The sequence below is a fragment of the Myotis yumanensis genome, unplaced genomic scaffold, assembly GCF_028538775.1.
Source record: "Myotis yumanensis isolate MYYU_CA2020_CCGP unplaced genomic scaffold, mMyoYum1.0.hap1 SCAF_19, whole genome shotgun sequence".
Lineage (NCBI taxonomy): Eukaryota > Metazoa > Chordata > Mammalia > Chiroptera > Vespertilionidae > Myotis > Myotis yumanensis.
In genome coordinates this window covers 9,152,027-9,175,820 of record NW_027223770.1, presented here as the reverse complement: position 1 = coordinate 9,175,820, position 23,794 = coordinate 9,152,027, and the positions used below count along the sequence as shown (strand labels likewise).

Sequence of the window (23,794 nt, the reverse complement as noted above, 5' to 3'; positions counted from 1 at the left end):
TACTGAGTCACCAGCATCAATTTCTATAAAATGCTCCTCTTTGGGTGCCCGTGGGTGCACCAGTGTGGGAGTTGTGGCGTAGGCCTTGCTGGGATTGTAATTCTCAGCGGGGAGGAGAACAGGCTGGGAAGGGGCTGCAGCCACCATGGGAGACCAGTTGTAATTATACCAGCTAGTGAGTTGAGAATTACTTCAGATGTTTTTTCAGATTCAAAAGTGCCAAACAGTATGCACGCATGCATCCATTCAGCCACTTTTTAATGAGTGCAATGACTCAGGCATTGGGTAGGGTGTTGTAGGGAATACAAAATAAATCTCTCTTAATCCTTGACTTAAAGGACTTTATGGCCCGTTTAGAGAAAGGAGACACACAGACTGAATACAAGATTGGATAAAACTGCTATGCAATGAGGCCTGGATCAAGACAAAGAGTATGAGGAAATGATAACACACCACATACTAAATGACAGTTACATGCAAACATCATTGGAAGGTTTATTCAGATTATTTCTAAACCTGCAAAGGTGGTACTGTTTTTTGTTTTTTTATATGTATATTTTTATTGTTTTCAGAGACAGCAAGGGAGAGGGAGAGAGAGAGAGAAACATCAATTGGTTGCCTCCTGCACACCCCTCACTGGGGAGCAAGCCCAGAACCTTTACTGGGAAATAAATCGGCAACCTCATGGTGTATGGGTTGATGCTCAACCACTGAGCCACACCGGCTGGGCTCCCTTGTCTGTTTTGCTCATTGCCAGGGACCTGCATCAGTAACAAATATATTTAACAAATTAATACAAACTTGCTGTTTTACAGTTCTGGAGGTCAGAAATCAACTGAGTTTTACTGAGATAAGCCAAGGAGTTTGCAGGGGTTCGTTCCTTCTGGAGGCTGGGGGCAGAATGGACTCCCATGCCTTTTCTGGTTCTAGAAGCGTCTCGCATTCTTTGCCCCCTGGCCCCTTCCTTTCTCCATCGTCAAAGCCTGCAAAGGCTGGTCAAGTATGACACTGACATTCCTCGGACACTGAACTCTGACAGTCCCACCTCCCACTTTCATGAATAAGGACCCTGATGATTTTATTGGGTCCACCCTGTTAATCCAGAATCCTCTCCATCTCAAGGTCTTTTTTTTTTTTTAAATCTTTATTGTTGAAAGTGTTACATATGTCCCCTTTCCCCCGCCCCCCCACCAACTCCCTATCAACCAGGAGGTCACAATTTGATTCCTCGTCAAGATATATGCCCAGGTTGCAGGCGCAGGCAGCCAATCAGTGATTCTCATCATTGATGTTTCTATCTCTCCCGCTCTTTTCTTCTTTGAAATCAATAAAAATATATTATTAAAAAAGAAAGACTAACAAGCCCACTACAGCCTCACCACTCAAGGCTGTCTATGGGCCAGTACCATCGTCACCAGGACCATTGGACACGCAGTCTCAGGCCCCACTGAGCCCCAAGGCAGTGGTCGGCAAACTCATTAGTCAACAGAGCCAAATATCAACAGTACAACGATTGAAATTTCTTTTGAGAGCCAAATTTTTTAAACTTAAACTATATAGGTAGGTACATTGTTATTAACTTAATTAGGGTATTCCTAAGCTGGCCTTTGCTAAAAACGTCCTCAATCTGATTGACCCCTTCCAACTCTCCCATCCATACTCGTCTTGTATACTCGTTTCGTCTATCTTTTGTCACCCACGCGAGATTTGCGGACGCAACTAGCACTAACCACTGCACATGAGACTGCTGACTGACTGGCTCACTCAACTCGTGCATGAATCGCGTGCGCCTCCCCCGTGTTGCGTATCCAGCGGCCCGCCTGCCCCCTGTCTCCCGTTGCCCGACTGACCGACACCCCCCACTTCTTCTAACGCCACTTCTTCAAAATAGACTCGCCCAGGCTGAAAACCGACTTCTGCGCAAGGGCCACGAAGTTTCAATCACACTGTACATGCGTGCCCACGCGTGGTATTTTGTGGAAGAGCCACACTCAAGGGGCCAAAGAGCCGCATGTGGCTCGCGAGCCGCAGTTTGCCGACTACTGCCCCAAGGTATCAGAATTTGCATTTTTTGCAAGATCACCAGGCACATTTGCAGTTGGAGACCTGCTGCACTGGAGGACTTCCATCCATGTGGAGACAAAGGTTGTTGGCAATTATACCCAAACTGAATTAGTGTGCATCTGCAGACACAGATTTGAGACTCACTTGGCATCCTAGGAGCAGCCCCAAGGAGTAAGAAAAACCCAAAGACTGGATCTTAGAGAACAAGGGAACTGTCTTGAAAACAGATTCAGATATTCTTAGACATCACACCTACCCAAACCGAGTTTGTGAAATCCCAAGCATATGTTCGATCCATCTAACGAATGAAAAAGAAGGAAGAAAAAAAATTAAAGGAAGACGCTAAAATTAGCATCTGTTCAGGAGGTGACAGATGTCTGGGTCTTGATAGATTTCTAGACTTGTAAAAAAAATTTTTTCATCTTTATTCATGCATGTCTGATGGGTGCTTTGGATATTACCATTATTTTCCCCCCACATACTAAAATTAATTTTCTTCTTTCTAAAGGGTTGAGTCCAAGTGTTACTTTGTGTGAAGGCTTTAGAAAATGTTCCATCAGGGTGTCAGTTATGGACAAAAACTCCTCCGCTCCAGCCACACAAATGATCCTCCAGCTGTGCTTTCCTGTGAATTGAATCTTTGTGTTGAATTCCTTTTCCGCATTTGAAAATGGACTGAAATCCTTGCTTAGGACCATATAACTTCTATCTTTTAATTTAAGAATAAACCAGCAGGCTTCTGCTAAGGGTAAGTGAAAAGAATACATTTTGGTTCAGGTTGCTAAATATGTTTGAGTTTTATAGGCTCACGGCCGACATGGAGCATTCTGGTGTGGGCGTGTTGATTCCGTGGGGAAATCGGGGCTTTGGAACCCACAGGCCTGGGTTTGTTTTCTGGTTTTGCCACTGACTAGCTGTGTGACCTTGGGCAAGTCAGTGAAGGCCTTTGACCCTCAGATTCTTTACTTTTTTAGGAAAATAGAGGCAGTGGCACCTGCCTTGTTGTGAAGGTTTGTTGAGAAGTTAGGTGGCAGTGGATGCCCTGGCACGTAGTAGGTGCTCAATAAATCCCTATAGTCTTCCTCGAGGGCTTGGGAATGTCTTGCAGGCCCTTGACATAGCCTGTTCCTATGTTATATGAATTTGCCAGTTAATGGCATGTAGAAGGGAAGATAGAAGTAAAATTCAGAGATTTTATTAGAGTTCACAGTCCTTCTTAGAGGTGGAGCAAAAATCATTTAGCCTGGCCAGTGTGGGTCAGTGGTTGAGCGTCAACCTATGAACCAGGAGGTCACAGTTTGATTCCCGGTCAGGGCACAGGCCCAGGTTGCAGGCTCCATCCCCAGTGAGGGGTGTGCAGGAGGCAGCTATCCAATGATTCTCTCTCATCATTGATGTTTCTCTCTCTCCCTTTTCTTTCCTCTCTGAAATCAATAAAAATATTTAAAAAATAATAATGATTTACTTTCTTTTGCAATTAGTGTTGGAAATCCTCAACTAGCCTTCCTCTCTGGCATGTACAGTACCATGAAAACCAAATAATACATACCATGTTTGGAGAAAACAATGATTCATACTAACACTATATAAAGGAAAGCATGGGAATGATAGCTGCCACTTTCCAGATAGCTTTTCCTTTGGCGCGAGGAAGGGAGGAGGATGGATGAGGTCAGAGCAGGGCAAGAGGTGTCCCAATGCCTTAAAAAATGCTTATTTGAGCTAAGTTTCCCCATGTCAATAATGTGTATACCTTATTATATAAGATAACATACTTACATTATAAGATTATATGTCCCATATATTTTTATGGATTTTTATAGCACTTTATAACATGTTTCTATTAGGCGATGATATGTTCCATATATTCTCTTGAAAATTTGAAATATTTAGGAGAAGACATTAAAAAGACGAACTAGGAAAATAAATGTGACAATCTCCTTGTAAATAGACAGTACGTTGCTGAAGTCAGCTTGCAAAAAGCCAATGTTCGTTACCACTGACGGAGTGATGACTAGAGGCAGGCACCGCGCCAGGTGCTTGGCGTGGATTCTCTTATTACATCCACACAACCAGCAGACCAGGTATTATGATCTTCATTTTACAGACGAGTAAATCGAGGCAGCTAGCCAACACACATCGATTGAGCGCTTATAACGTGCCAGGCACCATACTGTTACACCTGCACAGTTTTATTTCATCTTCCAGCGATTCTGGGAATTACACGGAAAACACAACTTTAAACCAGGGGTTGGCAAACATTTTCTGAATTGGGCCAGATAGTAAGAATGTTACATTTTGTAGGCCCTGCAATCTTTGTCGTGATGGCTCAACTCTCAACTCAGAGATGATGCATAAATGAAATAGAGGGGCGGTGTGCCAGTGAAACTTTATTGATGGGCCCTGATGTTTAAATTGCATTTAAGTTTCATGTGTCACAAGGTATCACTTCCTTTTGGATTTTTCCCCACCATTTAAAAATACAATTTTTTTTCTTAGCTCTCGGGTTATAAAAAAGCAGGCAGCCCGGCTGGTGTGGCTCAGTGGTTGAGCGTTGACCTATGAACCAGGAGGTCACAGTTTGATTCCTGGTCAGGGCACATGCCCAGGTTGTAGAATCAATCCCCAGTAGGGGGCGTGCAGGAGGCAGCCGATCAATGGTTCTTTCTCCTCATTGATGTTTCTATCTGACTCTCCCTCTCCTTTCCTCTCTGAAATCATTAAAAATATATTTAAAAAAAAAAAAAAAAGGCAGGCAGAGGGCTGGATCTGGCCCGTGGGCTATGGTTTGCCAAGCGTGGCTTTTGACCGTTAGTTCTTAGGGCAGGAACATTGTAGACTTTGCTCAGCATTGTACACTCAGCTTCTGGGACACCACGGGGTGCGGGGTGCACGTCTGGTGGATGAATGGATGAGTGACGATAAGCTGATATCTCAGAAGTCCTGTGATGGCGATGTTTTCTCTTCACTTCAGGCCACAACCCTGGACATAATTAGGTGAGCATTTTTTAGAGGGCATTATATACACTATATAACGCTGTTGGGATTACAGGTGTAGACCGGGGCTGTCCCAGGCAAACCGGATGCATGGTTACTGCAGTGCTTCCCAGCAGGGAGATGACTCTTCACCATAGTGACAGCAGGACATTGGCGTGTGTGTGTGTGTGTGTGTGTGCGCGCGCGTGTGTGTGTGTTTGCACAGGCACATGTGTGAGTGTTGAACAATACTGATTTCCCCCCCACAACAACTTTTAATTTGAAAGATTTCAAGCCTGCAATAAAACTTGTAAGAATATTGGAAGGACACTGAACAACATTTGTCACCCTGACCAGCTGTTTTTGACATTGTATCACAATTATTCTATGTATTTGTGTATCTATGTATCTTCCTACCCATGTGTCTATGTATCTATCAATCATTTTCCTAAGAATCAGGTGCAGCCTGGCCAGTGTGGCTGGGTGGTTGAGCGTTGACCTATGAACCAGGAGGTCACGGTTCGATTCTCTGTCAGGGCGTGTGCCCCGGTTGTTGGGCTCCATTCCCAGTGTGGGGTGTGCAGGAGGCAGCTGATCAGTGATTCTCTCTCATCATTGATGTTTCTCTCTCTTTCTCCCTCTTCCTTCCTCTCTGAAATCAATAAAAGAAACACATTAATAATAATAAAAAAGAATCAGGTGCAGACAGCATGACACACCCCTTGAACACCGCAGTGTGCAAATCCTAAGAACAGGGACATCTGTCTTCAGAACCACAATACAGTGTTCACATTCAGGAAAGTTAACATTGTCTATCATACAATCAATATTTTATTTTATTTTTAAAAAAATATATATTTTTATTGATTTTTTACAGAGAGGAAGGGAGAGGGATAGAGAGTTAGAAACATCGATGAGAGAGAAACATCCATCAGCTGCCTCCTGCACACCCCCTACTGGGGATGTGCCTGCAACCAAGGTACATGCCCTTGACCGGAATCGAACCTGGGACCCTTCAGTCTGCAGGCCGACACTCTATCCACTGAGCCAAACTGGTTAGGGCACAATCAATATTTTAATTTCCCCAATTGTCCCCCCATTTTTTTTTTTTTTTTGAGCTGGCATGCTTGTTTGTTTGTTTGGAACCAGGACTCAATGGACAGTCACGTGAGGCAGCCAGCAGTCCTTTGAATTCAGTCTCCTGGAAGCCAGACCAGCTCCCTGGCCTCTTTCTGTCTTCATGGTGTTGCTATTTGAAAAACACAGGCGGTTGGTTTTGTACAAAGTGTCCATTCGGATTTGTTCGGTTGCTTTTTGTGATGAGATTTAGGTTAAACATTTTTGGCAAAAATACTATATGGTTGATGTGTTGTCGGTGGGTCGTCCCCTCGGAAGTGCAAGGTGTCACCTGTCCCATTATTGATGGTGTTAACCTTGACCACGTGGTTAAGGGAAATGCCACTCAGAACAAGAAATCATTGAAGAGTGTAAACAGGGAAGACAAACAGGTGCACGGGGCTCTGTCTGGCGGACACAGTTTGCTCGGCTTCCAGGTTCTTACAGGCGTGCAGGAGACTGAATTCAACCGGCGAAACAGCTCGCTGCTCCTTGCTCCGTGGCCATCAGTATGCGAAGCCGCGTTCTCGCTCAGCGGCTACAGATTTATTGATTGTGTCACTGTCCATGATGGGGTGCAGCAAATCTTGCCCTGGCACTTGCATTAGTTTTCACATCGTGTAGCCACAAAGATAGAGGACGTGGTCCGCCTCCCTGCTCCTTATGGTCTTTCCAAGGGCAGCAGTTGGGACACGTGCCTCTGTGGTCCAGGCCCCCGTTATCCTCATCCAATGACAACATCCTGATCCCCTAATGGGCCCGCCAACCTCTGCTCTGCTTGCCTTCGTACCGCAGTCCGTTCTCCATGAAACAGCCTCTGGGAATTTTTCAAAATTCAGATCAGATTATCAACCCTCTTTTTCTTGAAACTTGGCCGATTGTCCTCAGAATGAATATCTCAGTACTTCCCCTGGCCTACCCTGGATGGCCCGGCCCTGACCTTTCTCTCAGACTTCGTTTTCTTCCCCTCTGTTGTCTCTGAACCCCAGCTGCAATGGGCTCTCTTTCTGTTTCACCAAAATGCTCCTGCCTCAGGGCCTTTGCATACGCTGGACTGTTCTTCCACCTAAGACAGCCCTCTCTTGTCTCCCCACTGAGGTAACTACCTGTATCGCATGCTCACTCGAGAATGGTCTCATTTCAGGATCCAGAGGCTCCAACAAAGTTACTCGGGACCCACCCTTTGACGTGGCGTTGGCTTTATGTAGGCTGCTTCTCTCCTCATCCTGGCAGGGTGGCTGCCAGTAGTGCCAGCTGTTACACCCCCCCTCCCCCCGGCCACTCCTAGGAAAAGAGAGTAAGTTTTTCCTAATAGTTCTTATAAAAAATATGAGATTGGCTTTAATTAGGTCCCCACAGGTCACATGCCCATTCCCGAGCCAGTCCTTCTGAATACGAGGCCTACCCCTTAGAAGCGGGTGTGTGTTGGCCTTTGCCAAGCCTCATGGACTGAGGGTGGGAGAAGGTTCCCCAAAGAACACAGTGTCCTGTTACCAGAAGAAGGGGAGTGGGTGCTGCACAGCCAAGTGAAAGGTGCCCGTCACTGACTCTTGTACGGACTTGAGGAGATAAAAAGCAAAAAGAAACAATGAGGTCAGCGTCAGCAATACCTGACACGCTAACTGGGACGTGCGTGATGAAGGCCTCAAGTCTGCAGTGTGGGTTCCTGTGAGGATGATCGACCGAAAACCAAGACTTTTGTGGGGAAGGGCTGGGTGGGAGGGAGGAGCAGCTGGTTTGATCCTTAGAGCTCGTGTGTGTGTGTGTGTGTGTGTGTGTGTGTGTTACACGTGATGGGTACTTAGATGCCACTGGTTTCTTTCTCTCTCTCTCTCTCTTCCTTTCTTTCTTCGAGAGAGAGAGAGAGAGAGAGGGGGGGGGAGAGAGAAAAGGGGGGCGGGAGAGAGAGATAGTGAGAAACATCGATTTGTTGTTCTACGTATTTATGCGTTTCATTGGTTGATTCTTGTATGTGCCCTGACCAGGGACCAAACCTGCAACCTGCGTATATCAGGACGACCCTCTAACCCACTGAGCTACCCGGTCAGGGTTAGATGCCATCAGTTTCAATTCCCTATTTTTTTTTTTTAAGGTGAGGAACCCAGACTCTGAAAGAGGAGAAATGATTGGCCCACCTCCCACAGTGACAAACCCCATGTCCTGGCACCACTCCCCAGTCTGGCATTACTTTTCATTTTACTGTATCTGCCACGCTTCCTTTACCTCGAGCAAAGCACATTTGCATTCATTTTGAAAACCAAAGGAGAGTATGGCCGGCATTTTTAGTGGCAACGGCAATTGCGTTTCCCGGGGCTAACTGCAGCCCTGATTGAAAGCCGCCAGCGGTCACCACCCCGGGGAGGGCTGCTAAGGCCTCCACTCTCAGGCTTGTCTTTTTCTAAAATGCAATTTGGAGAAGGAGAAAATATCTGCGGCCCCTGCCAATCATTTTGTGTCACGGTCACGGGCGCCCCTCCGGTACTGAGGGAATTGTGCAAAAGCAGTCCTTCGCGCTCCAGGCCTTCCCGTGGCAGATGCCTCGCGATAAGCACCCATTTAACTGAGCTGGACTGAGGCTCTCTCGCGGTGAGAGTGGCCTCTGTATTGATTTGCTAGTGCCTTAGGGGACCTCTGTTTCCCTTTAAAGGGAGGGAGGGGGTGACCAGAGTGGGGTACAGCGTCTGGTACCCAGGATTATTATTTCATTTTAGAGACAAAGGGAAAGGGAGAGAGAAACATCCATTTGTTGTTGCACTTATCTATGCATTCATTGGTTGGTTCTCGTATGTGCCCTGAGAGGGGATCGAACCTGCAACCTTAGTGTATTAGAAAAACTGAGCTACCCGGTCAGGGCCTAGTTTTTCATTTATTAAAGCAACATCATCGCTTCTACAGTGCTTACTAATTTTGAGCACTTTTCTAAAGGTTTTATTTTACGTGAATAATTTTTTTATTGTATATTTTTATTGATTTCAGAGAGGAAGGGAGAGGGAGAAAGAGATAGAAACATCAATGATGAGAGAGAATCATTGATCAGCTGCCTCCTGCATGCCCCCTACGGGGGATCAAGCCTGTCACCTGGACATGTGCCCTTGACCGGAATCGAACCCGGGACCCTTCAGTCTGCAGGCCAACGCTCTATCCACTGAGCCAAACTAGCTAGGACTGTATAAATAACTCTTTTAATTATCTTAAGATACTACTATTTCCACTTTATAGAGAAAATTAAATCAGAGAGGTTGAAGCACTTGTCTAAGGTCACACAGCTAATAGGTGCCAGAGGTGGGATTTGAACCCAGGAAGTCTGCCTCCAGAGCCTGTGCCCTTCAGCTTGCCACTTTGCTGATGCATGATATGTTTCCTTTTAAAATGTATGTAAGAAAAGAAAAGGGGGGGGAGGGGAAAGGACTGAGTAAGAATCAACTTAAAGAAAAACATTAAATAAAGAATAAAGCATGCATGACAGGGCTATGGCAAAATGGTGACCACAGTTTTGAATAACTAAAACTTGGGAGATACTAGGCAGTCTAGAAGTCTAGAATTCTGTACGTGGGGGAAATGCCTGCATTAGGCACAGGAAGAAGCCAGGTGGGGGCTCCGAGTCTGTTCAGAGCCACAGTACTGGTAGCTAACAACATCGCTCATCCAGAATGAGAAATGTCGTCCTCCCATAGTCACGGAGCCCGTGACTTCCTTTAAGGGCGCCCAGATCCCTTAGACCCGCCCTCGCTGGAGGCTGAGGTCCAGTGTCCTTCACTGAGGTGCCGGCTGCCTCCCGAAGCGCCATCGTTTATCGTTTAGTAGCAGGTGGTTTAATGCGCTGTCTGTGGAATGAGTGTGGGGTGTGCTGGCTGACCTTCGGCCAAAGTAATTCATGGGCTTTTCCCACAGTGCAGTCACCTCCTGTCCCCTGCGGTGGCAGAAAGGGGATGGACAGTTTGCATATAGCAGCGGAGTCAGCTGTGGGCAGCTCATCTTGCCACTCACCCTCTCTGATGTCATCCCATCTCCCTCCGCTTTGCAAACAACCCCTAACTCTAATCCTTACCCCTACACTAACCTTAGCCTTTACTCAAACCCGAATCCATATCCTAACCCTAACCCTTCCCCAGCCCTCACTGTTACCCTAACCATACCCTTATCCTAACACACATACTCTCTTAATTTTCAACCTAACCTTAACCGGAATCCTTACCTGAATCCTCTATTTCTCTCCTTTATTTACTTTATCCCCCCAGCTTTTTTGAGGTGTAATTGACAAACAAAAATTATATGTCTTTGAGGGGTGCACCATGATGATTTGATATGCGTACACTGTGACATGGCCATCACCCCACATAGTTGCCATTTTCATTCACTCATTTTTTCACTTATTCGCTTATTTTTTTCACCCATATTTATTGAGCACCTACTATAACAGTGAGGGTTCCAGAAGGAAAGAGAAGGCACATTTTGACTGGGTAATTAAGGAGACATTAGTAAAAAGACTTTATAATGATATGGATGTGATCAATGTAACTAAGGGGTATACTCAGGCACTGAGGGGCTCGCACAGGGAGCAGTTAACATCTCTGGGGCTATGGGAGGGAATGGAGTTGGGGTCCCAGTCACAGGTGATCCTGTGGAGGAGGTGCCAGCGATAGGACCTCCTGCTAGGTGGTCCTGGTGGTTATCAGAGCAGGGAGGGGTCGGGAAGAAAGCACCAGACTTCTTCCTCCCCCTGCCCTCCTGGCTCCTCCTCACTCTTAGTCCTCACCCTCCATCCCCAATTCCAACCCTCCCCTCCAATGACTCAGGGCAAACTGTGCATTAAGATCCACCGAGTCACAGAAAAAGCTGCCCCTTCCGCTCCAGCCTACGCCCTCAAAAGTATCAAACAAAACCAAGAAATCATCCAGGCCTCCACACTTGATTCTCCGTCTTTTGTAAATATTTCTATCTCAGCCCCTAAAAGTGATCTCACTGAAAGGATGAATAACAATCTAGAGCAGTGGTTCTCAACCTTGGCTGCACATTAGAATCACCTGGGAATCCTTTTAAAATCCTGATGTCTGGGCCTCATCCTCCGGAAATTCTGTTTCTTTGTGATGGGGTGGGGCCACAACATTAGTAACAAAGAAACAATTTCCAGAGGATGAGGCCCAGAAATCAGGATTTTAAAAGGATTCCCAGGTGATTCTAATGTGCAGCCAAGGTTGAGAACCACTGAGAGAGAGGCCTGAGGAAACTGACATCATTCCAATGAGATCCTTTATTATGCAAAGTTTTATTCAAATTATGCAAATATTATCCTCTCAACTAGTTGAACTGGCTCCAGCTGGGGGCAGAGCACTGGTTGTGGGATGGTAGGAGAAAGATCATCGGGACGCTAAGAAATGCAGCTGCTAGAGGGTCCCCAAACCTGAGAAAAACATTCGTTTTCAGGATAAACGGAGAAAGGACAGGTTTGGTACAACAGAGACCAACATCCATTATTACTACTGTGGATGTCGTTACCACTAACAAGAACCCTATTCGTTTGCCAGTTTTTTTTTTCAAGGAAATTGGGTGGTGGTCTTGCCCTTCTGAAAGCCTTTTAGCAGCTTCCCATTTGCAGGAGTGGGGCTTTGATGCAGACCCAACCACATCCTCAGTCTATGCCCCAGGGAGTCCTGAGCTAAAACTGCAATGCATTAGTTTAGGAACAGATGGCCAGGTCTTTGTCATGTCCCTTGGTGGGTCTTGAGCTGTGAGCTGATCCAGAAAGGGAAAAAGAGGAATATGGCTTCCCAGCTGAGGGTCCCTGAAGGGGTTAACAGCTGGGGGCCACCTACTGTCAGCACCTCCAGCAGTTGGGGCAACAGTCCTCTCTTAAAGGGGCCTTGGGTGGCCCAGGGAACTGAAGCTTGATGAACGTATAAAACATGCCCAATGTTTCACGGACAAAACGTAGCAAAGGCAGGATTTGAACCCAGGTCTGTCTGATGCCAACAGTTCTTCCTCCCTCCTCCCCCCCATTTTTTAAACCACTACTCTACATCCTATATAATAAAAGGGTAATATGCAAATTGACCCTAACCACAGAATGACCAGAACGACCGCTCGACCACTCACTATGAAGTGCACTGACCACCTCTTGGTCCCTTTTCCCGGCTGGCAGGCTCCAATTGCCCAATGGCGAATGGGGAACCAAGGTTTGGTGGTGGCGGGGGGGCAGGGCCGGCTGCCGGCAGCTGGGGAAGATGGCCCTAATCACAGGCCAGGCCTAGGGATCATACCCATGCACGAATTTCATGCGCTGGGCTGCTAGTTGTTTAATAAAAAGCAAAATCAAAGGAGTTTATAACTACTTGGATAGAAGGAATAAAAGAGAAAAGAATCAACGACTTATCAATCTGAGGTTTGACAGCCTAGGGCAGCGGTTCTCAACTTGTGGGTCGCGATCCCTTTGGGGGTCGAACGACCCTTTCACAGGGGTCGCCTAAGACCATCCTGCATATCAGATATTTACATTACGATTCATCACAGTAGCAACATGACAGTTATGAAGTAGCAACGAAAATAATTTTATGGTTGGGTCACAACATGAGGAACTGTATTTAAAGGGCCAGAAGGTTGAGAACCACTGGCCTAGGGGCCTGGGTATATGATGTCATCACTGACAAATGGGAAAGTTGGCATGTGGAGCCACAGGAGGGAGGAGAGATGGCAGGTTCAGGCCTGGCCAGGCTGCTTGTGGCAGAGATTGCTAGCATGCAAATTTACATTCAGGGAAAGATGACAAAACCACCATTTTTTGAACTCTCTGAGATGGCCAAGGGCCAGGAAAGATAGCCCAGCGTTTGTGTGGAGCATTGCATGATGGGAAATGCCATTAACACTTGGAAAAGATGCCAGGCAGCCAGGGAGATGAAAGAACATTGCACTTTCTTCCAGGGACGGTGAGGACACGAGCTTGTCCCCAGAGAGAGGTAGCAATTGAAGACAGTTTCACAGTTGATGACAAAATAGAACAAGCACACAGCGAGGGAGCCAGAGGCCTGAATTCCAGCCCCAGCGTCGTGTTGACAAACATGCTGTGTGTCCTTGAACAAGCCACTCACCCTCTCTGAGCCTCGATGAGAGTGAGTAATGGTCAGTAAAGCGAGTTCTGCCTTCCAGAAGCCAGTAGGCATAACATAGAGCAAAATCAGATAGATTTGTTTCTTAACCATGTCCAAGATTATACTGTTTGTCAGTCACACTTTGCCCACTAAACCCTTAGGAAGAGCACTATTTCCACAAAGAAAAACGTTTCTTCTTTATCGGCTTCTAAGACAAAGTCCTCTCAGTCTACCCACTGTTCTTCCTCTTTTGCAGGGGCATTAAGTAAATGAAAGACTTCACTTTCCTCACTTTGCTCTGAGTTGGGAAGAGCAGCAGGTAATCCAGATTTTCAAAATAGGAGATTTCAAGATTTAAATATACAGGCAACTAATTAAACAAAGATTTTAAATCCCACTCACAAGCCAGCTTTGGCCCGAGGCGGCTCGGAACTATTTTAAACAGAGAGGTCAGAAACAGCATGTCTGCGTGACGTGAAATGACAGGGAATGTTTGTTGATTGGCTTAATGACCGTATGCTGATTTCCAGTTTGATTATGGCAGAAGTGGACAAGCTGGTTGTTGGCAATCAAATGGAATTACGTCCGATTTCTTCCATAAACATTTTAAGGTTTTCTGCCTTTCTTTTCCTGTGTTGAATTTTACCACATTTTTTTGGCGAAGTGACCCAAAGGTCACCCACCCTTTACGCTGGGGACGAACATTCCTCCGAATTAGCTCCTATTCCTCCCGGGGGCTCTCACGGCGGCAGAGAGAGAGACCCTGCCAGCCCTGTCCCGGCTCTGTCTGTGACCTTCCCCCTGTGCTCGGCTGCTGGGAGCCTCTGCGGTCTCATTAATGTTGGAAAAGCACTTTGGGTCTCACGCTGAAAGGGACCAGGAAAGACAGGGCGTAATTGTTTTGTTTTTCTCACATCTTCAGTGTAGAAAGGCCATCAGAGGCGGCCAGAGCCTTCCCCATCGAGTTAATGGAGGGACGAGGGGTCTGGCAGAGGCCGAGAGAGAGAAGGGCGCTGGAGAGAAAGACACGCACTCTCCCAGTCCCTGCTGGTCCGTCCTCTCCTGGGCCTGCGGCCCATCATGTTCCGGTGACATCAGCTTTTTAGGGTCCACTCTGATCAGGCCTATTTATGTACCTTTTCCTATCAGAACATGGCTCTGGGACACCCCCCTCCCTGCCCCCGGGTACTCAGGTGTTGGCATGTCTAAGGGGCATGTCTGTGTCCCCCTCCGGCTGGGAGTTCCCTCCTAAGTAGACTGTCTCCTGGCATTTCTTGAGAAAATGGGAAACAGGTCCTGGTTTTGGGTTATAATAAGACAAGTGACTCATGTAAAATAAAAGTTAGCAACTGCTCTGCACACCAGGTTTAATACCGAGGGATAATTTAAACCCCAGGAAAAGGCAGAGATATTAATAAACGGTTGAGGGGAAGTGTGAAGAGAGCATATGAGAATCTTCGGTTAAAAAGCTTACTGTAGTTGGCATCTAAAATAAGACCCTGCTCAGCATTCTGTTCTGCTCATTTGCAAAATAAGAGATGTATTGTTTTAAAAATAATTAAGTCTAATTTTGCATGTTTGGGAGATGGCTCTCCACTGGCTTAAGAATCTATTTCTTTGCAATGCTCTGAATACATCTTAATGCCCATCGCTAAACGGTTGGCTGCTTTATGCACTTTCACATGCTCACCGAGGCAAAGCTGGTATCCCTAGAAAAGTGATGCCTGGGGTCCTTGGGAATTATATTTGGGGTCCTCTGTGGACCCTAGAATTCTTGTCTTTTAGAGCAACCATTGAGTCCAGTTTTCTTCAATTTTTATGTAAGGAAACAAGAGGCCCAGAGAGGTGAAGCAACTTGTCTAAGGACACACAGCAAGTCAGTGGCAGAACTGGGATTAGAATTCAGGCCTCACCCTAACCGGTTTGGCTCAGTGGGTAGAGTGTCAGCCTGCGGACTGAAAGGTCCCAGGTTCGATTCCGGTCAAGGGCATGCACATCCCCAGTGGGAGGTGTGCAGGAGGCAGCTGATCAATGTTTCTCTCTCATTGATGTTTCTAACTCTCTATCCTTCTCCCTTCCTCTCTGTAAAAAATCAATAAAATATATTTAAAAAAAGAATTCAGGCCTCTTCCAGCTTCAGCAGGTGTATTTTCCACCAAATTTGCATGCCCCACATTTCAGTCACACTTTTAACATATCCACATCCCACCTGCGCTATTGTTTACTTCATGTTTTCCCCTTAAACCAATTCACTTTTAAAACAAAGATGTTTCTTTCAAAGGAAAACAGAAGTGTAAATGGAAAATCTTATTACTCACCAAAATAGGAGGTAAAACAAAAATTAATACAAGGCAAACAAAACAAGGTAGTTAAACTCTCGGAAGGCACCTGTGGTTGGTAAGACAGGGACTTGTATAGAACAAAAGCCAGCATTTCCTCTTCTCCCTGTCGGAATCGGGAACGGGAAAGGGATGGATTTCTCTTGAGGTGAATATGCACCATCTAAGACCATCTCAAGAACCACCACAGTCCTCACTTTAGGCGAATCTGGACCACGAGAGCTTCCCTCTCCTTCCTTCTTTCCCTCCCTCCTTGGCCCTGGCGAGGCCCTGTCGTAGGTGCTGTTTGGAGGAAGTGCAGTGTGAGATAGGGCTTCCAGGAACCTTCTTTAAAAGATGGCTGTTGGGCCCTTGCTTTTTTTTCTTCATCTCCTCCACTTTCCTGTTGGTTGGAATTTGGATGCAATGGCTGGATGTAGGCAGCCATGGTGGACAACGAGGTGGCCATGAGAATGGAGTCTACGGACCCTGGAGCCACAAGATAGAAGGAGTCCAACTCCCTAAGCCTCTTGTTGTTTGTTTGTTTGTTTGTTTTAAAGAAATAAGCTTCCATCTTGTTAAAGTTCCTGTTATGTTGGCACTTTGCTGTTCATAGCCCAAGTTCATTCCAATACAAAGGGAGACCAAGTGAGCTCTGGATTATAAATGAGCAAAACCAGCTCATATTTCATGTGAATCTGGGGATGAAACAGATATAGTCCCTGCTTTGCAATCCCCAGCAACTAGTCTAAGTTTCCCATAAGGGTCACCCCTTGGGAATCCTCAGTTCTGCTCAGAGCTGTGTTTCTGTCCCAAGCGGTGCTGGGGGGTGGTGTCTGCCTGCATTTATCTCAGGTGTTACCCTGTGGAGGAGGCGATCGATGCAGGTATAGATGGGACCGAGCGGTGTGAGAGCCTGGTGTGCTGGAGGGATAGCATCACAACGGGAGCAGGTCTGTCCTCAAACCACCTCACCTTCTGCCTCTGGACCACACCAGGCACGTTTCCAGGAAAGCAAACCGCCCCATTCCTCTCGTCCCCTCATAACATCCTCAGCAGCTGCACAGTTGTTATGTATTTTAAATAAAGCATTTAAAACCGCTCAGAATTTAGTAACAATCACCATGGATACTCATCACTGAAATCCTTTGTTACCATGGCAACATTCCGCCCTTCATCCCCCACCCGCTACCCCCATCTTGCCTGTTTACCCTAAGACTGACATATTGCTTATGGTGAATGATAGGGAAAAAATTGGAGAGGAACTTCCAAGGGCATAGAAGCATGAAATATCTCGCCAGAAAATAGGTATTTTTCCATTATTGTAATGAGTATGTTTCACTCTCCTATTTTTACCAAAGATAGATGACTGTTATTACAAGGGGGAAGAGGAAGATCAGTGATGGATTAAAGCTCAAACAGTCCCTTTTGTCATATCCTGGAGATGATTTTTAGCAGGCGTTCTTGCTGCATTGAAAGCGTGGTCAATAGCAATCCAGGAGTATCGAACCGTTGGTGCCATTTGACCCACTTCTTGCAGCTCTCACAAACACTCCAAGAAACCCTTTAAAAGGAAGAAACGCTGTGCAAAGGCATTCCGTCCGAGCAGCCTGTATGGAATGGCAAGAAACGGGAAAGACGCATGTGCCTGATGTAGTTACGAGAAGCAATCATAGTGACAAGGAAAGGTCTTTTGTCGCATTTACCAATGACAAGTAGGACATGGCTGTACATTTACTGTTCAGAGAAATAATGGTAAGCAAACCGAACAAAAAACACCTGATCCCAATGATTGTAGGCGTGGGTCTGAAAATGTTTGTATGCTCCGGAAGCAAGATTGGAGAGAATCTGGGGATGCTGAACTCCTTTTGGGTCAATTACCTTTTTAAGAATCTGAGAACACCTTAGACCAGTGGTTCTCAAACTTCCTAATGCCGCGACCCTTTAATACAGTTCCTCATGTTGTGGTGACCCCCAACCATAAAATTATTTTCGTTGCTACTTCATAACTGTAATGTTGCTACTGTTATGAATCGTCATGTAAATATCTGATATGCAGGATGTATTTTCATTGTTACAAATTGAACATAATTAAAGCATAGTGATTAATCACAAAAACAAAATGTAATTATATATGTGTTTTCCGATGGTCTTAGGCGACCCCTGTGAAAGGGTCGTTCGACCCCCAAGGGGTCGCGACCCACAGGTTGAGAACCGCTGCCTTAGACCATCTCCCCAGAAAAATTTTGCACATACTTCTAGAAGATTCCTTGGCCAAGGGCCACCCCTCCCTACAAAGGTCCAGCAACTTGAGGTTTAAAGCATAATGTTCATTTAGTTCAATCTTTAAAATATATATATACTAGTATTTTTATTGATTTTAGAGAGGGAAGGAGAGGGAGAGAGAGATAGAAATATTAACAATGAGAGAGAATCATCAATTGGCCACCTCCCGAATGCCCTCCACCAGGGACCGAGCCCACAACCGGGGCACGTGACCTGACTAGGAATCAAAAGTGACCTCCTGGTTCATAGGTCAACGCCCAACCACTGAGCCATGCTGGCCAGGGCATTTAGTTCAATCTTGATCATTAAGTTACTTAATTCCATTAAAAAGCCAAAACCCAAAAACACGTTCAGAAATTTTGCATATAGGGCCTGTTGGCTCCTTGTCCCTCCCACTAGAATGTAAGCTCCATGAGGGCAAGGGGTTTTGTTTACTGCCTATCTCTAGTACCTATAACAGTGTCTGTTCGAATAGTAGCTACTCAATGTTTCCCAAATGAGGGAATTATGTAACAGCATGTCCACATGCAAAGGGTTATTATTAGAATTATGGCTTTGTACGAGAAGCCTCCATGGCCTCGCGTGTTGCTCACACCCTTTACTCACTCCGACAGGCAATACTCTACTGTGTAAATATCCCACAATTTATTCATCCAGCCCTCTATTGGCGGGCATTTGGATTGTTTCCAGTTTATTTGTTTTGTTTTGATCTTTTACGATTATGACGAGTACCGCCTGGAACATTCTCGCACATGTCTTTCAGTGAACAGATGGACTCCTTTCTCTTTGGAATGTGCCTAGGAATGGAATTGCTGGATTAGAGAGTATTGCTGGATCTGTTTCGTTCTGGTAGATAATGCCAGTTTTCCACCGTGGCCGTACCGATTTGCGCTCCTGCTCAGACAATTCTGCATGTCTCCCCAACTCTATGGCGACTGCACCATTCCGTGGCCCCATGTTTCCTGTAAGGCCACTTTGGCTATAATCACCCCATTTCCGACCCCCCGGTGCAGTTTCTTTCTTGGTTGTGGCCCATTTCATCTCTGCCCAAATGATTTAGCTCTTTGAGAGAGCGCCTCTCTTTCCACCAGTTGCCTCAAAAACATTGAATGCTAGTGTTTGCTGCACACATCGTGACTGACTCAAATCTCCTGGAACAAATCCCAAACGGTGGTGCTCCCGTTTTTATTTCGGGGCCGTGTGTTGAGAGGAAAACTCTGAGCCATTCAAAACATGAACTAGAAGCACATCACAAAAAACTATTACAAACAACAAACAAATACAGTAAAGTTGCAGGATGCAAAATCAATGTACAAAAATCCACTGCTTTCCTGAACTAGTATACTAACAATGACATTTCAGAAAAAGAAATAAAAAAACCAATAATACAAAAAACAATTCCCTTTGCAACTGCAACCAAAAAATAAAAGACCTAGGAATAAACTTAACAAAGGATGTGAGGAACTTCTATACTGAAAACTACAAAGCATTATTAAAAGAGAGTGAAAAACAACAACCCATAATGAAATACTCTGGGTTCATGTATTGGAAGAATCAACATAGTTAAAATGGCCACATTACCCAAGGCAACATACAAATTACACTTGATCTTAGCCAAAAGGCCGAGAAGCGATGCAACATACAAATTTAATACAATTCCCATCAAAACCCCAGTGTCACTTTTAAAAGAGAAAGAACAAAAAGTCATCAGATTTGTATGGAACCACAAAAGACCCCGACTAGCCAAAGCAATCCTGAGAAAAAAAAGAATGAAGCTGGAGGTATCACACTACCTGACTTCAAACTATGCTACAGAGCCACCATAATCAAAACAGCATGGCATTGGCAGGAAAACCAGACACACAGGCCAATGGAACAGAAATGAGAGGCCAGAAGTAAAACTACATGTATATGGGCAAATAATTTTTGACAAAGGAGCCAAAAACACACAGTGGAGAAAAGAAAGACTTCAATACAAGGTGCTGGGAAAATTGGAGAGCCACAAGCAAAAGAATGAAGCTTGATTACAGTTTATACCCATGTATGAAAATTAATTCAAAATGAATCAAAGGCCTAAATATAAGATTTGAAACAACAAATTACGTAGAAGAAAACATAGATGCTAAACTTATGGACCTTGGTCTAGAGAACATTTTATGAATTTGACCCCAAAGGCAAGGGAAGTAAAGGCAAAAGTAAATGAACGGGACTATATCAAACTAAAAAGCTTCTGCACAGCTAAAGGCACTGACAACAAAACAAAAGGACAACCAACCAAACGGGTTAAGATGTTGGCAAAATTTATAAAGAACTCATACAACGCAACACCAAACAAACCACCCAACTGAAAAATAGAAGAAAACCTGAACAGACACTTCTCCCAAGAAGACATACAAATGGCCAAAAGATATACGAAAAGAAGCTCAACTTCATTAACTATTGGGGATATGCAAATCAAAACCCACCTCACACCTGTTAGAATGTTTCAGATGCAGCCTTTCTCCTGGGTCCCCGCAGGCTTTGATCTTGTCTTCAAAGATGAAGAAAGAGGAAGGAGGAACACAGGACCGTACTGAGTGCCTCGCATGGGCCACGCCCGGGGCAAGGTGCACAAGAGCTCGTTGAATTGAATCAAATTCCGCAACAATACCAGCACTCTCTTTCTCCAGTTCCCTCTCGGGGAATAGCGTCTTCACCCACCTGGTCCATAAAGCCAGACTCTTAGGACTTATCCTTGGCAGCTCTTTCTCACCCTCATCCCCACAGCCGATGAATCCCCAAACACTGTGGTTCCTACTTCCAAATATATGTCAAAGCTTCCCACCTCTCCCCACCCTTACTGCTACCATCCTGGTCCAAACCTCAGCCATTTCCTGTCTGGACCACGGCCAGGAGGCTCCAAGCTGGACTTGTGCTTCTATTCCTGTCGTCTACCATCTATTCTGCACCCAAAGACCAGCGTGAGCTTTGACATCACTCAGCTGAAAATCCTTCAGTGACTCCCCTGTAGCAGATGTCTGGGTGCCCTGCTCATCTCCCTCCCCCGTTTCTGGGCTCCCTGATAGCTTCCAACAGTCATGACTAAGACAGCCTGAGGGCTTTATCCAGCTAGTTACAGGGCAGGCCACAAGTGCCAGGAGTTAGCATCCCTTGAGCTTGTCTCCACCAGTGACTGGTGATGGTTGGTGGGTTAATACCCCAGATCCCTCGCCCCTTGGTTGTGGGTTGCATTGAGTAGGGATTTGGGTCTTACTGCCCAAAGATAATCTGCTTAATGATACACTCTATCCTTGCTTCTTCTTCTTCTTTTTTTTTTTTTTTTTGCCTTGCCCCCTCCTCTACCAGCGCTTCCAGAAGTCACCTTCACCCCAATTATTTGCACTGACATCTTTAAAAATATATATATTTTTATTGATTTTAGAGAGGAAGGGAGAGGGAGATAGAAACATCAACGATGGGAGCGAATCATTGATCTGCTGCCTCCTGCATGCCCCACACTAGAGATCGAGCCCACAACTCAGGCAGGTGCCCTGACTGGGAATCGAACTGTGACCTCCTGGTTCATAGGTGGATGCTCAACCACTGAGCCACACTGGCTGGGCTGCACTGACCTCTTTGTCTCAGGGTGTCAGGTCATCAGGAGGATGTGACCACTCTGTAACCCACCCCCTGCCCTTAGAACAGCGGTTCTCAACCTGTGGGTTGCGACACCTTTGGGGGTCGAACGACCCTTTCACAGGGGTCGCCTAAGACCATCGGAAAACACATATATAATTACATTTTGTTTTTGTGATTAATCACTATGCTTTAATTATGTTCAATTTGTAACAATGAAAATACACCCTGCATATCAGATATTTACATGACGATTCATAACAGTAGCAAAATTACAGTTATGAAGTAGCAACGAAAATAATTTTATGGTTGGGGGTCACCACAACATGAGGAACTGTATTAAAGGGTCGTGGCATTAGGAAGGTTGAGAACCACTGTCTTAGAATGTCCATTGTGCCCTCCATCCTACAGCCGAGTCATTTTCAAGGACACAGTCTTGAACAAGCAATGTGTTGTTGAGACCATCTGGATGGTACACATGACGGAACCCGTCTTCGTCCCCTCCACAGGTCCGGAGGACGGTATAGCACACACAAAGGAAGTCCACACTCAATTCACCCAGCCAGCTTAAATGCGAGTGGACAGAGGCCGTCCTTACTGAGCACCGAACTTTCTAAAGAGGAAACGCCACCTTCCAAAATAGCCCCGAACACCATTACCGCTCGGCGAGGAGGCACCTGTGCCAGGATCCAAACACTGTGGTGTGTTCACATCTGATGAGCCTGCTAACGTGTCCTCTTTATTCAATCACATGAGGACATAAGTGAGTGATATAACCCTCCGGCCCAGCGGACTTAATAAATCAATGGTTCGGATCATAGGGCTCTTGGTGAAAAAAAATTGTTCCTCATTTCGAGAATCATGATCTTACTGTGTGTTTGCGCTCACCTGTGCCTATATTGTGGCTGTGTCATCTGCCTCCAATGCAGCCAGACAGCGCCAAACCAGTCACCTCCGCCCTCATAAAACCCCGTGCTGACCCCGAGGGCGCACAGAGGGAGGGAGAGTCTGGAGGGGTGGAGTGTTGGAGGGGTCACGGAGAGGACATGACCGCAGGGTTACCTGCGAGCTCGGCCCCTCCAATCAGAGGCTCCTCGCCCGCCCCTGGCCTTGGAATGCCCTGTTCTGCCCACCGCCCCGCAGCCCGAGAGCCACGCGGGGTGGAGACCATCTGGACAGGTAAGTACGCATGTGACTGAGCCCGGCCAACGCCGCTGTAGAAACTTTTCAGGTTCTGGCTGCCCGGTGCCGAGACAAGCCTCGGTTCTAAGCGCCCTTGCTTGTTACAACCGCTGCGCGCCAGTCCGGAGTGGCCTGCTGCCTTGCCCTCCGAGTATGGGTTCCCCCCTCGCTTCAAGGGGACCCAAAGCTAGACTCCCCCACTGCACTTAAGAGGATGCTTGAAATCCTCATCCGGTTTACCAGGCAGGTATAATCGGCTCGCTGGCTGCCCCCGTCAGGGCCCCAGCTCCTCAGACATGCGGAGATTCTGTGGCCTCGGGGCCTTTCGACCTGCTTTCTGTCCTGGTTTCATTGATGGGCCATTCGCCCTGAAGAGCCTTCCCTCACTCCTCAGTCTCCACTCAGCGCCCTCACTGCGCCCTCTGCCAGCTCCTTGGCAGCCCCTATCGGCATTGGTAGGGAGAGCTTTGCTTATTTGTTCAATGCCCATATTCCTTCCCAAATTGTCAGCCTCTCTGAGGATAATGCTGTCGCATTCACTACTGTACGCCCAGAGCCAGGTTCACAGAGGCGCACAATAACTATTTATTGAATGAATGAATGAAGTGTTATTCTTATTCCCAGTTCACAGATGAGGAAGCTGAGTTCACAGGGGCTGAATCATTTGCCCAAGGCCACACACTTGGAAACTGCAAAGGTCTGGACTCGAACTCAGCACCGTCCCTTCAGTAGAAGTCTGGGAGCAGAACTGCTGAGTCATATGGTAAGTGCATCTTTAACTTTATAAGGGGCTTTTCCCAAAGTTATTGTCTCATTTTGCATTCCCACCAGCAATGTATGAGAGTTCTAGTTGCTCTATATCAGGGATGGCGAACCTTTTGAGCTCGGCATGTCAGCATTTTGAAAAACCCTAACTTAACTCTGGTGCCGTGTCACCTATGGAAATTTTTGATATTAGCAACCATAGTGAAACAAAGACTTATATTTTTGATATTTATTTTATATATTTAAATGCCATTTAACAAAGAAAAATCAACCAAAAAAATGAGTTCGCGTGTCACCTCTGACACGTGTGTCATAGGTTCGCCATCACTGCTCTATATCCTCACCAACACTTGATGCTTCCAGCCTCTTTAATTTTAACCATTCTAGTGGGAG

The 23,794-nt window shown here is 46.0% G+C and overlaps 1 protein-coding gene across 1 annotated transcript in view; it reads left to right on the top strand.

The window, feature by feature from the left end:
* PTPN11 (protein tyrosine phosphatase non-receptor type 11) overlaps positions 1–22,040 on the top strand; it is a 79,631-nt gene extending 57,591 nt beyond the window's left edge. The window contains exon 16 of the mRNA XM_070399833.1: positions 21,964–22,040. The gene's annotated coding sequence lies outside the window, so the exon portion shown is untranslated. The remainder of the gene's footprint in view (positions 1–21,963) is intronic.
* Positions 22,041–23,794: the final 1,754 nt, after the last annotated feature.